The sequence below is a fragment of the Bubalus kerabau genome, chromosome 5 (assembly GCF_029407905.1).
Source record: "Bubalus kerabau isolate K-KA32 ecotype Philippines breed swamp buffalo chromosome 5, PCC_UOA_SB_1v2, whole genome shotgun sequence".
NCBI lineage: Eukaryota > Metazoa > Chordata > Mammalia > Artiodactyla > Bovidae > Bubalus > Bubalus kerabau.
The window spans coordinates 57,558,105-57,571,727 of record NC_073628.1 but is presented as its reverse complement, the minus strand read 5'-3'; the positions used below and the strand labels follow the sequence as shown (position 1 = coordinate 57,571,727).

The 13,623-nt window shown below is 39.6% G+C and overlaps 1 long non-coding RNA gene across 1 annotated transcript; it reads right to left on the bottom strand.

Moving 5' to 3' along the window:
• Nucleotides 1-21: 21 nt before the first annotated feature.
• On the bottom strand, nucleotides 22-13,578 carry LOC129652787 (uncharacterized). Its single transcript, XR_008714738.1, has 3 exons — nucleotides 13,405-13,578; nucleotides 8,365-8,504; nucleotides 22-3,150 (listed from the first exon to the last, which is right to left on the bottom strand). It is a non-coding gene; the product is annotated as an uncharacterized LOC129652787 (long non-coding RNA).
• Between the last annotated feature and the right edge of the window lie 45 nt (nucleotides 13,579-13,623).

The window sequence follows — 13,623 nt, the reverse complement described above, 5'->3', positions numbered from 1 at the left end:
TCCAGGAAGAGGTGGCCTTGCTTTGCCCAGTCCCTGGGGGGAAAGAAACAGAAAGCTAAGACTTCTCCTTGAGTCTCCCAGCTCCTCTCTGGGGTCTGGTTTTCCACTCCTGGGAATGAATAAACTCCCATGATACAGCTGAAGAACAGAGATAGGGTGAAACACCTGGTCCAAGGGATCCTCCAACTCAAGACCAGTTCCCAGAGCCAACATTGTGATTTCTGGGGCTATCAGGGAAGTCGAACTTCCACTGTTTCATGTGCTAGTACTTCAGCATTCATGAGATGTCTCTCGAACGGGCCAATCCTATCAATACCCAGCAGAGCTTTCAGAATCCCCAGTTCGGGGGAGCACTAGCCTAATCCCACATTTCCTTCCCCTGTTTGTGAGACAATGCAGGGAGCAGAAGGCCAAAGGACTCGAGTGTCCAACAAGCTTGGCTGATCTGGAACTTTGTTTGCTAACTGTAGGAAATAAGAGGAATCACAGAAAAAGAACAAAGACTCCTTCTGTTTGAAGGAGACAGAAATAGGATGAAGTGGCAAGAGATGGAGGACTAGAGATCAGACAAAGCAAGGAAGGAAGGACGATCAGCAGGATAGACGCATGGAAACAAAGACATCAAGAGCGCTAGAAAAGGGAGAAACAGGTGAAGGAGGAAGAGGATAGGTTGCAGAGGCAGAGAAGCCACTGAGTTCCAAAATAACAACGTATCTAAAATAAATTAATCTTGCCTCACCGTGCTATTTAAATGCCCTTCAAGATCTGAGTAAGCTGGCAATGGGCATCCCTCCCTTTTGAATTGTATATGTATTTTTAATGATACTATCTTAGCCTGACCACTAAAAGTAGAACATGAGACAAAAGCTCCCACACAGGTATTTGAGAAGCGATGCCAGGGAGCAGGAGTGAAAGGCTGAAGGAGTGAAACAGGCAGGGAGGGAAAACCAACAAAAGAATGAGTTACTGTGGTAGCCCCTACGGAGGGCAACTGGGGCTCCAACCTCCCGGAGGCTGCAAAGCGCACCTCCAAACTGACCTGGAGAAACGTTTAACCATCTTTCCCAGCTTCTCTTGGTCAAGGGTGACCTATATGGGTTGCAAGGACGTGAACACAGAGTAGTTCCTGAGGGGCCCTTTGCTATGGCATCAGGAAAGCCCCCCAGGGCAGGAAGGAAGAGATGTGCTTGGCTCCAGGAGAAGCCAGTAGGTAAGACTGCTCAGAATATTACCTCTCGAGAGGGTTCAGAGGAGAGTTTTGAGTGGCATATAAGCAGCATCTAAGTCAGATGCGTTTCTTTAACCTGTCTTTAAAACCCATTTTTACCATTAGTTGTAAAACTACAACATGGCTTTAGCAGTCTTTAGGGAAGAAGTGTCAAAACTTCTAGGTTAGCTAGGCTTATTGTGGTTATTATTTCACAATATAAACAAATATCAAATCATTATATTGTATACCTTAAACTAATAAATTATTATATGTCAATTATATCTCAATTTTTTAATTCTATAAGATGATCTCCCCATTCTACCATGGAATGGAGTATTTTAAGACTATGCATTCCTAAACATGGTCTCTAATACAATTCGTTATTAAGAGGTACCAGGGCCCCTCAGAGCAATGACTGGTTACAGGGCCAGGGCAGGGTAGGGACGAAATGAATCTGAAACAGCTTTTTATGCCAGGAGGCAAGAAATTGTTCCCCAGAAATGATGGAGGCATATCACAAGGTCACAGGAATCAGATTCAAGCACCTTCTACTAAGCAAATGTAGGGTAATTGGGGCACCAAAATAAACACAATGATGGATTTTAAACCACTAAAAACAATAATTGAGACTATACCAATACTAGATAGATAGATCTCAGGTGCTCTTGCCAGTGATTCAGTCACATCCAGCTCTTTGTGGTCCTGTGGACTGTAGCCTGCCAGCCTCCTTTGTTTAAGGGATTTTCCAGGAAAGAATCCTGGAGTGGGTTGCCATTTCCTCTAGATAGACAGATAGAAGATAGAGGATTTGTAGTATTTTTTTAACATCTGGAAAGGTTAGTCCCCACCTACAACATTTTTATGATATAGTTTTCTTATTGAAGGATGTAATATTCTTTCCTATTTAGATCTCCTTTTGATAATTTAAGTAGTGTTTTCTCATATAGATCTTACACATTTATCAAGTTTATTCCTAGTTGTTTTTTTTTTACCTTTTTCTTATATAATGTAATCTTGTATTTTCTAACTGGTTGATGTTTGCTATTGATTTCTGTATATTAACTTTGTACCCAGAGTACCTGCTGAATTCTTACAATATTAATAGTTCTGTGATAGTTTGGCTATTGAATATTTCAACTTTGTCAGTGATACATACTTTGTCTACAAATAATTATAATTTTATCTCTTTTTCAAATCTTTATACCTCTAATCTCTTTCTCTTATTTATTTGTCTTGACTAGTTCCTGCAAAAATGATATTAAATAATACCGGTGAAAGTAGACATCCTTCTCTTATTCTCTGACTTTAATGCTAAAGTTTCTACTTTTTATCATTAAACATAATTCTGACTTTAGTATTGGAAAATATACTTTATAATTTTTTTCACATTTTTATCACAAAAGGATTGAGAAAAATCAATGTCTTTCATGACAGTGTGAGACAGTACATTGACCAGCTCCCCATTGAAACTGGTAACATTTTTTTTTTTTAATTTAAGCCTCGATAAATGGTCCTAAAAGGGAAAACAGCAAATTAAGAAAATCTATTCAAGAAATAGCTATTAAAAGAATATAGATATAAGATATTATAAAAAACACAGAGGTAAATTTTCATGACCTAGGATTTGGCAAAAAATTCTTAGATATGACACCAAATGCACTATGCTATGCTGAGTCGCTTCAGTCGTGTCCGACTCTGTGCGACCCCACAGACGGCAGCCACCAGGCTCCCCCGTCCCTGGGATTCTCCAGGCAAGAACACTGGAGTGGGTTGCCATTTCCTTCTCCAAAGCATGAAAGTGAAAAGTGAAAGCGAAGTCGCTCAGTTGTGTCCGACTCCTAGCGACCCCATGGACTGCAGCCTACCAGGCCCCTCCATCCATGGGACTCTCCAGGCGAGAGTACTGGAGTGGAGTGCCATTGCCTTCTTCGCCAAATGCACTATAAAAGAACAATAAAAGAAAAAAAATAGGTACATTGCATTCATCACGATTTAAAACTTCTGTGCTTCAAAAGATACAGTCAAGAAAGTAAAAAGACAACCCACAGAATGGGATAAAATATTTGCAAATTATACATCTGATAGCAGTGACTTGTATCTAGAACATTAAAAAACACTTACAACTCAAAATATTCTAACAGACATTTCTCCAGGGAAGATTTACAAATGGCCAATAAGCACATGTCAACATCATCATTTGTCACCTGGGAAATGCAAATCAAACCCACAATGAATTATCCACATATATACGTTCTTAATATTCTTTTCCATTATGCTTTATCACAGGATACTGACTATAGTTCCCTGTGCTATACATTAGGATCTTGTTGTTTACACATGTATAACTAAGTCACTTCACTGAACAGCAGAGATTGGCACAACATTGTAAATCAACTATTCTTTAATATACACGAAGGTTTATACTAACATTATTCATAATAGTCAAACAGTGAAAATCCAAATGTCCACCAATATATAAAAAGATGAATAAATGAAATGTGGTATACTCATATAATGTAACATTATTTGGACAGAAAAAGGAATGAAGTACTAATACAGGTAAACCTTGAAAAATATGTTGAATGAAAGAAACCAGACACAAAAGATCACATATTATATTGTTCCATTTACATGAAATGTCCAGAGTAGTCATGTATATAGAGATAGAAAGTAGATTAGCGATTGCTTAGGTCTAGGGAAAAATATCAATAACCTCAGATATGCAGATGACACCACCCTTATGGCAGAAAGTGAAGAGGAACTGAAAAGCCTCTTGATGAAAGTGAAAGTGGAGAGTGAAAAAGCTGGCTTAAAGCTCAACATTCAGAAAATGAAGATCATGGCATCTGGTCCCATCACTTCATGGGAAATAGATGGGAAACAGTGGAAACAGTGTCAGACTTTATTTTCCTGGGCTCCAAAATCACTGCAGATGGTGACTGCAGCCATGAAATTAAAAGACGCTAACTCCCTGGAAGGAAAGTTATGACCAACCTAGATAGCATATTGAAAAGCAGAGACGTTACTTTGCCAACAAAGGTTTGTCTAGTCAAGGCTATGGTTTTTCCAGTGGTCGTGTATGGATGTGAGAGTTGCACTGTGAAGAAAGTTGAGCGCCAAAGAATTGATGCTTTGGAACTGTGGTGTTGGAGAAGACTCTTGAGAGTCCCTTGGACTGCAAGGAGATCCAACCAGTCCATTCTGAAGGAGATCAGCCCTGGGATTTCTTTGGAAGGAATGATGCTAAAGCTGAAACTCCAGTACTTTGGCCACCTCATGCGAAGAGTTGACTCATTGGAAAAGACTCTGATGCTGGGAGGGATTGGGGGCAGGAGGAGAAGGGGACGACAGAGGATGAGATGGCTGGATGGCATCACTGAGTTGATGGACGTGAGTCTGAGTGAACTCCGGGAGTTGGTGATGGACAGGGAGGCCTGGCGTGCTGCGAGAGCAACTGAACTGAACTGAACTGGGGAAGAAAGGTGAATGGAATTAGGGGATGATTGTTAAAAGGTACAAGGTTTCTTTAGGGGGTGATGAAAATGTTCTAAAATTGACTGTGGTGATGGTTGCACAACTCTGTGAACATATTGAGTTGTATGCTTAAAAAAAAAGAAATATGACATCTAGACACCTTGTAATGAAACTTAAGAACACTAAAAACAAAGAGAAGTCCTTAAAAGGAGCCAGAGAGAAAACAGTTCACTACAAAACATCAATAATTACATTACCAGCCAACTTCTCAACAGAAAAAAATGGAAGCCAGAAAACAGTAAATTAATGTCTTCAAAGTGCTAAAACAACCATCAACTTAAAATTGTATCCTCAAGAAAATTATCTTGCAAGAATGAGTATAAAATAAAGATATTTTCAAATAGACAACAATTGAGAGAGTTGACTGTCATGACTTTCAGTAAAGTAGCTTCAAAAGAATGAATTTGGGGAAGAATAAAAATTATTCCAGAAGGTTTGAGATTCAAGAAGAAAGATTAAACAAGGAAACTGGTAAACATATTGGTAAATATAAAGAAATGTCTATATATAATAATAGCAATAACTATGTTATTTTTTTTAATAAATTTAAAAATTAAAATAACAAACTATAAGAGCATATAAAGAGAAGGCAACCAGAGTTAAAGTGTTCAAATGTCTTCTTATTTTTCAGAAGAAAAGAGTTACAGTATTAAATTCAAATTTATTAAGTATGAATATAAAATTTCAATAGTAAATCATAAGATAGCAAAGAATATAATTTCCAAACCAGTGAGGCAGAGGAGAATAGGATAATAAAAAAATGCACATGATGAAAATTTAATAAGCTGTTTAAAAAGCCAGTACATGGGGGGAAAGAAGCATAGAAAATGTAGTGCTAATAAAAAGAAGATAGAAATAAGCCCAAATACACAAGAAATCACAAAAAATATAACTAATCTCAGTAGTAAAAGAAATTGTCTGATTAGATTAAAAATTAAATTCAGAGACCCTGTAAAACATATACAAGACAAATATTAACCAAAAGAATGAGGTAGCTATATTAATTGCAAAAAATTGGCTTTAAGACAAGGAGGCCATGAAGCATAAATAAGACCACTATGTCATGATAAAATTTTCAACAGTTCTAAATTTGAATGTACCCAATAAAAGTCTCAAAATAAATAGAGCAAAATTGATATTTTAAAAACTGGAAAAAATGGCAAATCCAGCAACATAATGGAATATTTCAATATACTGTTGGGAACTCATACAGATTTTTTAAAAGTTAGGTATGAAAGAGTTAAGCAATAAAATAAACAATCTTGATGTGGTGAATATACATAGAATTCTGCACACAACAACTAAAATGTACACTTCTTAAGTAAATATGAAATATTTACAAAAATTGTTCATATATTAGGCCCTATAGCAATTCTCAACAAATTTCAAACATAGGTATCATTCCACATTTTGTGACACTGCATTGTAGTTAAAAATCAGTTACAAAAAGGGAATAAAAAGGTATGCATTTTTAAAAATTTTAAAAACACTTCTGAAAAACTCACAGTCTAAGAAGAAATTATATGGAAGCTTTAAAACACTTAGACCTAAACAATAATGAAAATATCAAAACCCATGGTACACAGGGAAGAGTGCATCAAACTAAATTTATAGCTCTAAATGCTTTTATTAAAAAAGAAAAAAAGACAAAAATTAATGAACCAAATATTCAACTATGGCAGTTAGAAAACAAACAAATGTAAAGAAAACAAAAGACAGGAGACAGTAAGAACTGCTAACATCCATTCAACGATTACTATTTGCCATGTGCTCTTCTAAGTCCTTCATGTACATAAACTAATTTAAGCTTCCCAACAACTCTAAGAGGTACATACTGTTAGTATCTCCATTTTACAGATGAGGAAACTGAGGCTCAGAAAGGTTAAGTGAATTTCCCAAGATCATTCAGCACAACTCAATGAATGTGGAAGGCCTAGGAATTTAGCTCAGACAATCTGGCTCCAGAGTTTAAACTCTTAGCTAATATAAAGTTGAAAACTTAAGTGAAATGAATAAATTGCTAGTAAATATAATGTACCAAAAATGGAATCAAGAAAACAGTAGAAAGCTGAAAAGTCCTGTAACTATTAAGTGAAATCATCAGTTTAAAGTCTTCCCACAGAGAAAACATCAGGTCCAAATTATTCTATTTTTTAGAATTATGAGAAAATATCTTAGATATTTGATCCTACTTTATATACACTCTTCCAGGAAATGCAAAAAACAAACAAACAAAACAAGTGGGAGGAAAGTCAAGCTCAGATTTCCCTTTCTTTCCCCTCCCCTCCCCTTCTTCTTCTCCTCCTTCTTCTCTCTCCACCACCTCCACCCACAACCAACTCTCTCCCTCTCTCTCTCTCCCTCTCTCTCTCTACCTCCTTCCCTCCCCATAAAAGCAGATCCTCATGGTCCAGCATGCCTGCTAGAGCTGCCAGCCATCACATGTGAAACTGGAGAAAGTGATTTAAGCAGAGAGTATCTACTTATCCTTCATTCTCCAAATTTAGTCACATGGCAAACCTAGCTACAAGGGTGGGTCTGGGAAATGTGGTTTTTTATCTGGGTGTCAATGTGTTGAGTTCATCGGGGTTCTTATTACTTAGAAAGAAGGAGAAACGAACATAGGGGCAGCTAGAAATCACTACAATATTCTCTAACTAGATTTCTACTATACACTTGATACCAAATCCAAAAAAGAAAAATTACAGACCAATCACACTTAAAAACAGAATTGCAAAAACCCTAAAAGAAGACCCAGCAATGGGTTTATCCAAGTTGAGTTTATCCTAGGAATGTCAGGGTGATTTACATTTTTTCAACTTATTGATAGAATTCATTGCATTAACAGGCTAAAGGAGAAACATGCTCCACCAGATGTTGAGACATATTTTAAAGTTATAGTAAGTAAGACAGCCATATTAGCATAGGAATAAACAAAGCCAATGGAACAATATAGAAAGCCCAGTAATGGGCTCATTCAACTGAAAACTTAGTAAACAGGCAAGTTGTCCTTGTAGATCACTGAGGAAAGGATAGACTGTTTCATGAACGGTCCTGGGAAAACTGCTATCTAGTCAGAAAAATAAAATGAGACCTGACCTCATACCATTTATAGAAAAGCAATTTCAGATGGATTAAGATCTTTGATGTAAAAGGCAAAAGTTTAAAATGATAGCATATCAAAATATATTTATAACCTTAAATAGGAAACGACATTAAACAAGAAAACAAAAGATTGATAAATTCACCTACATTAAAATTAGACTTCAGTTCATCAAAAGAACATAAAGAAAGTGAAAATACAAGACACAAATGAACATAAATATTTGCAACATAAATATAACCAACAGAATATTACCATCCGCAATATTTAGATACTCTGAAGAGTCAATAAGAAGGAAAACAACTCAAAACAAAAATGGGCAAAAGAAGTAAACAGCCATTTTGTTGGGAAAACACAAATAGCAAATAAACATATGAACAGATACTTAAACTCCTTAATAAACTGGGAAGTACAAATTAACACCACAATGAGATATCATTTTCCAGCCACAAAATAGGCCAAATTATTCATCTGAAGTGTCTAGTGCTGGCGAGAAAGTGAAGCAACAGGAACTTACATGCTATGCACAGCCCAATGCTGGGAATACAAACCGATTCAGTAGCCTTGGAAAATGATTCAGAATTTCAAGTTGAATACTCTCATACAGTACAACCCAGCTTTTCCACTCTGGGATATACACCAGGGAATCTCTCTCACCTGTAGCCCAAGAGACAAGTACAATAGATGTTTATATATTCACAGAATGCAATATCATGCGTAGTGGAATGTGAATAGACCACAGCTAGATATAACAGTATAAATAAATGCCACAAACAAAATTTTGAGTGAAAAAACTTTTCACAGGACTATGGATTGCATGCTCTCATTTTTATGAAAGCAAGCAAAACCAAACTCTCCTCTCATACATATACATATATGTCAGGGCTCACACATATGTGATAGAACTATTTAAAGCACACACATAGACACACACGATTTCAGATAGTGGTTACTTGGGCAGGAATTGAGGGATAGAGGCAATGGATCACATACACATCTTCAGTGTTATTGACCATTGTGGGGAGGTCACAGTTGTTTGCATTATTATTTGCTTTACGTAGTCATTGCATATACTCATTAACTTTTAAATATTACATGATAAGAGAATTTAAAGAATATTTAAGGACAGGGTATACCTTAAATACTCATGATAATGCCAAAAGAAAGAAGCAGAATATAGAACTCTGCGTATAGTATGCATCTGTTTCATTTTAAAACAGATACATACTTCATGTATGAATATATGTGAGTGTAGGAAAAAACTGGGCAACATCAAAATATTATGAGTGAATATCTTTGGATATTGGGATGGCACCTGATTTTTTTTTTTCTTTCTCTTTCCTGTGTTTTCCAAATAGTTCACAGGAGCATAAATGTATATTAAGTTGACAATTAAAATTTTTAAGTTTGGGGGGAGTTCCCTGATGGCCTGGTGGTTAGGATTCCGAGCTTTCATTGCCATGGCCCAGGGTTCAATCCTTGGTTGGAGACCTGAGTTCCCACAAGCCCAGCAGCTTGGTAAAAAAAAAAAAAAAAAAAAATTAAGTTTGGTAAGAATTAAACTACTTTTAATAAAAATTCTGTCAATGTCCCCTTTTAAAAAAATCATTTCAACTCTATTTTTTTTTCACATTCAGAAATCTCATCTAATTTGTGGTGCAAAAATAGACATATCCATTAGGACCTTGTACTTCCACAGAGTAGTTTTGCTTGAGAGATGACAGGGGAGGTGATAATGGCCCCATGGTGAAAGGACAGATGCTAACATGGCGTGACAGGGGTGCCGCTGGGACTATGACCCAGATTGGGGCACAGGTATACCTACAGCTCTGCTGCACCCCTGCCCCAACCCACTGCCTAACTTCAGGGCAGACTCTGGCCAACAAGCAACTTCAGTTCAGTTCAGTCGCTCACTTGTGTCCGACTCTTTGCAACCCCATGGACTGCAGCATGCCAGGCCTCCCTGTCCATCACCAACTCCCGGAGTTTACCCAAACTCATGTCCATTGAGTAAGTGATGCCATCCAACCATCTCATCCTCTGTTGTCCCCTTCTCCTGCCTTCAATCTTTCCCAGCATCAGGGTCTTTTCAAATGAGTCATTTCTTCTCATCAGGTGGCCAAAGTATTGGAGCTTCAGCATGAGTCCTTCAATGAATATTCTGGACTGATTTCCTTTAGGATTGACTGGTTGGATCTCCTTGAAGTCCAAGGGACTCTCAAGAGTCTTCTCCAACACCACAGTTCAAAAGCATTACTTCTTCAGTGCTCGGCTTTCTTTATAGTCCAACTCTCACATCTATACATGACTACTGAAAAAAAAACCATAGCTTTGACTAGATGTACCTTTGTTGGCAAATTAATTTCTCTTCTTTTTAATATACTGTCTAGGTTGGTCATAGCTCTTCTTCCAAGGAGCAAGCATCTTTTGATTTCATGACTGCAGTCACTATCTGCAGTGATTTTGGAGCCCGAAAAAATAAAGTCTGCCACTGTTTCTACTGTTTCCCCATCTATTTGCCATGAAGTGATGGGACTGGATGCCATAATCTTAGTTTTCTGAATGTTGAGCTTTAAGCCAGCTTTTTCACTCTCCTCTTTCACTTTCATCAAGTCTCTTTAGTTCTTCTTCACTTTCTGCCAAAAGGGTGGTATCATCTGCATATCTGAAGTTATTGATATTTCTCCTGGCAATCTTGATTCCAGCTTGTGCTTCTTCCAGTCCAGCGTTTCTCATGACGTATTCTGCATAGAACTTAAATAAGCAGGGTGACAATATACAGCCTTGACGTACTCCTTTTCATATTTGGAACCAATCTGTTTTTCCATGTCCAGTTCTAACTGTTGCTTCCTGACCTGCATACAGATTTCTCACTCAAGAGGCAGGTCAGGTGGTCTGGTATTCCCATCTCTTTAAGAATTTTCCACAGTTTGTGGTGATCCACACAGTCAAAGGCTTTAGCATAGTCAATAAAGCAGAAATAGATGTTTTTCTGGAACTCTCTTCCTTTTTCCATGATCCAGCGGATGTTGATAATTTGATCTCTGGTTCCTCTGCCTTTTCTAAAACCAGCTTGAACATCTGGAAGTTCATGGTCCATTGTTGAAGCCTGGCTTGGAGAATTTTGAGCATTACTTTGCTAGCATGTGAGATGAGTGCAATTGTGTGGTAGTTTGAGCATTCTTTGGCATTGCCTTTCTTAGGGATTGGAATGAAAACTGACCTTTTCCAGTCCTGTGGCCACTGCTGTGTTTTCCAAATTTGCTGGCATATTGAATGCAGCACTTTCACAGCATCATCTTTTAGGGTTTGAAATAGCTCCACTGGAATTCCATCACCTCCACTAGCTTTGTTTGTAGTGATGCTTCTAGTTCTTTTTGGTGAGAAATGGCAACACAAGTATGTGGCACGAGTATAGTACATGGTGAAGGTCCACTTTACAGACCACGGAGAGCCGGAGCTGGGGAGGCTGGGGAGAGAGCCTCCCCTCTCCCCAGGTCAACCTTGCGGGAACCTGGAGGGAGGCAGTACAGAGCTGGGAGCAGTGGGCCAAGGTAGCCAGAAAGCCACACATCTAGGGTCTGTGCTGATCTGGGCAGTGGTGTTCAGAAGAAGCTGGAACTTCCTCACTTGTGTTTTGTCATCATCTTCAGAGTAGCACAGACTTGGGTCTTGATGTGCTTGAGCCTTAAGAATGGAGGGGCGGGGGACCCTACAAACAGGACCACACACCCTACAGGGGGTGTGGACAGAGGGCCAGCGCCATTAGCTGCCCATAGCACAAAGGGCAGGTTCGGGGCAGGAGGCGGAATGCATTCCCTGGCCCCATCCCAGCAGGGAGACGGGAGGACTATGGTTCCCCTTGAGCCCACTCCTAGCAGCAGGCAAGACAGGGAAGGGGTGAGCAGGGACCTCCTAGAGCAGCTGAGTCTCCCCAGCCCACCAACCAGGGCCCGGCCCTACTGCCAAACTTAAGTGTGGCCATATTAGACCAACCAGCTTCAAGCCTGCTGCCAGCTGACCATGGTCACAGTGTGATCTCAGGCCAGACTGGCAGAACTTCCCCCAGCTGAGCCCAGGCCAAATGAGTGACCCACAGATCATGAGACACAAAGTTGTTTAAGCCTCTAAGATCTGGGCATCTTGTTCTGACATGCATGGTTGGTTCCCTGAAATCAGAGCCAGGGGCAAATATTTCGCAGGAGAGACACAATCCCAAAGGGTAGTGAGTGTGGGTGGAGGCTGGGCCCTGGTTCACCAGGAGTCACACAGTTGGCCCTGCAGCAGATGTGACCACACCCCCAGGACAGCTGACGAAAGAGGAAAGAGGGGAAATGACCACTTTCCATCTAGTCTCCCTCTTCCCATTAGCCAAGTTTTGCCCCTTGGGCAGTGAGCTTCCACACCATCAAAGGGCACCCCAGCCCCTTGGACAGCCATTCAGAAACCCAGGGGCCCTTCAGTCCACCCACAGCCAGAAGTAGCAGAAGAAGCAGCTGAAGGAGACTGCGCCCTCCCCAAGCACCAGGCGGGCGGCTAGAGGGTCTAAGCTGGACCCCAGGTCAATTGCATCTTTAATATTCTAGGGATTAAGCTGCGTAGTGAATACAGAAATGTTCATTTTATTATTATTTACATCTTTATACATGTGTGAAGTTTTCATAATATTGTTTCAAAATTCTATTGAAAAACAAGTATATGATTGCAGGGTTTTTGTTATTTTGGTTTTTCAATTAGGATAAGTGAAAGAGTTGGAGCAAAACACTTCCTTTCTGAGCTTTTGCAAACACCAGGAGTGTGAATTTGCAAGTTTGGTCATGACTAGTTACTGACCATAGAGCACTTATGAGTTTTTTTTAGAGAATTGTAAAATGTGAAAGTGATACCATATTAAATTGCATCAAGGGATCTGAAAGGAAAAGTTTTTTTGGTTCCAAGAAATCTAATTTTAAGTGTATTTTACAAGATTTTTTTTTTCCAGAATGACCCTCTACTCTGAAAGCTATCACATTTCAGTTTGTTGGACACACTGAAGTTAGTAATACATGAAAGTGAAAGTTTAGTCGCTCAGTCGTGTCCGACTCTTTGTGACCCCATGGACTGTAGCCCACCAGGCTCCTCCGTCCATGGGATTTTCCAGGCAAGAGTACTGGAGTGGGTTGCCATTTCCTCCTCCAGAGGATCTTCGCGGCCCAGGGACCGAACCCGGGTCTCCCACATTGTAGGCTAGACGCTTTACCGCCTGGAGCCACCAGGGAAGTCTAATAACACATAATCTTTCTAAAAATCCTTCAGTCTTAATGCATTTGCCTAGAATTGCAAAAATGGAATTTAACATTGATATCAAAAACACTTCCAGCGAATTCCTAAGCAGAAGCAATCCCTCTGATCCAAAATACTTTAGAATAATGTCCATGGACAGAACAATATTGTCCTGATTCAAATGAAACCGAGCCGAGTGTTGGAGAGCTCCCTCAAGGTACCTAGGAGAATGGTCAAACCCTAAGCTTCAGAGGAAGCGAGATCAAGGTCTGATAAGCTTGGTTCATTTACTTACCTCTTCCCCCTTTTATCTGATTTGTTGTCACGAAGAAAGGGATTGACTAGCATCTCAAAGCAGAGGGTGAGACGCACGCAAGACCTGCTGGTTAACTAACCTGGTGCCCCACTACACCTCAGCTCCACCGCGACCCGCTACCCCCTGGAGGCCACAACCCCCGAAAGGCCTTGCGGGCCTGGGGCAGGGCCGTCCATGGATTGGTGGGCCAGCGTCTCC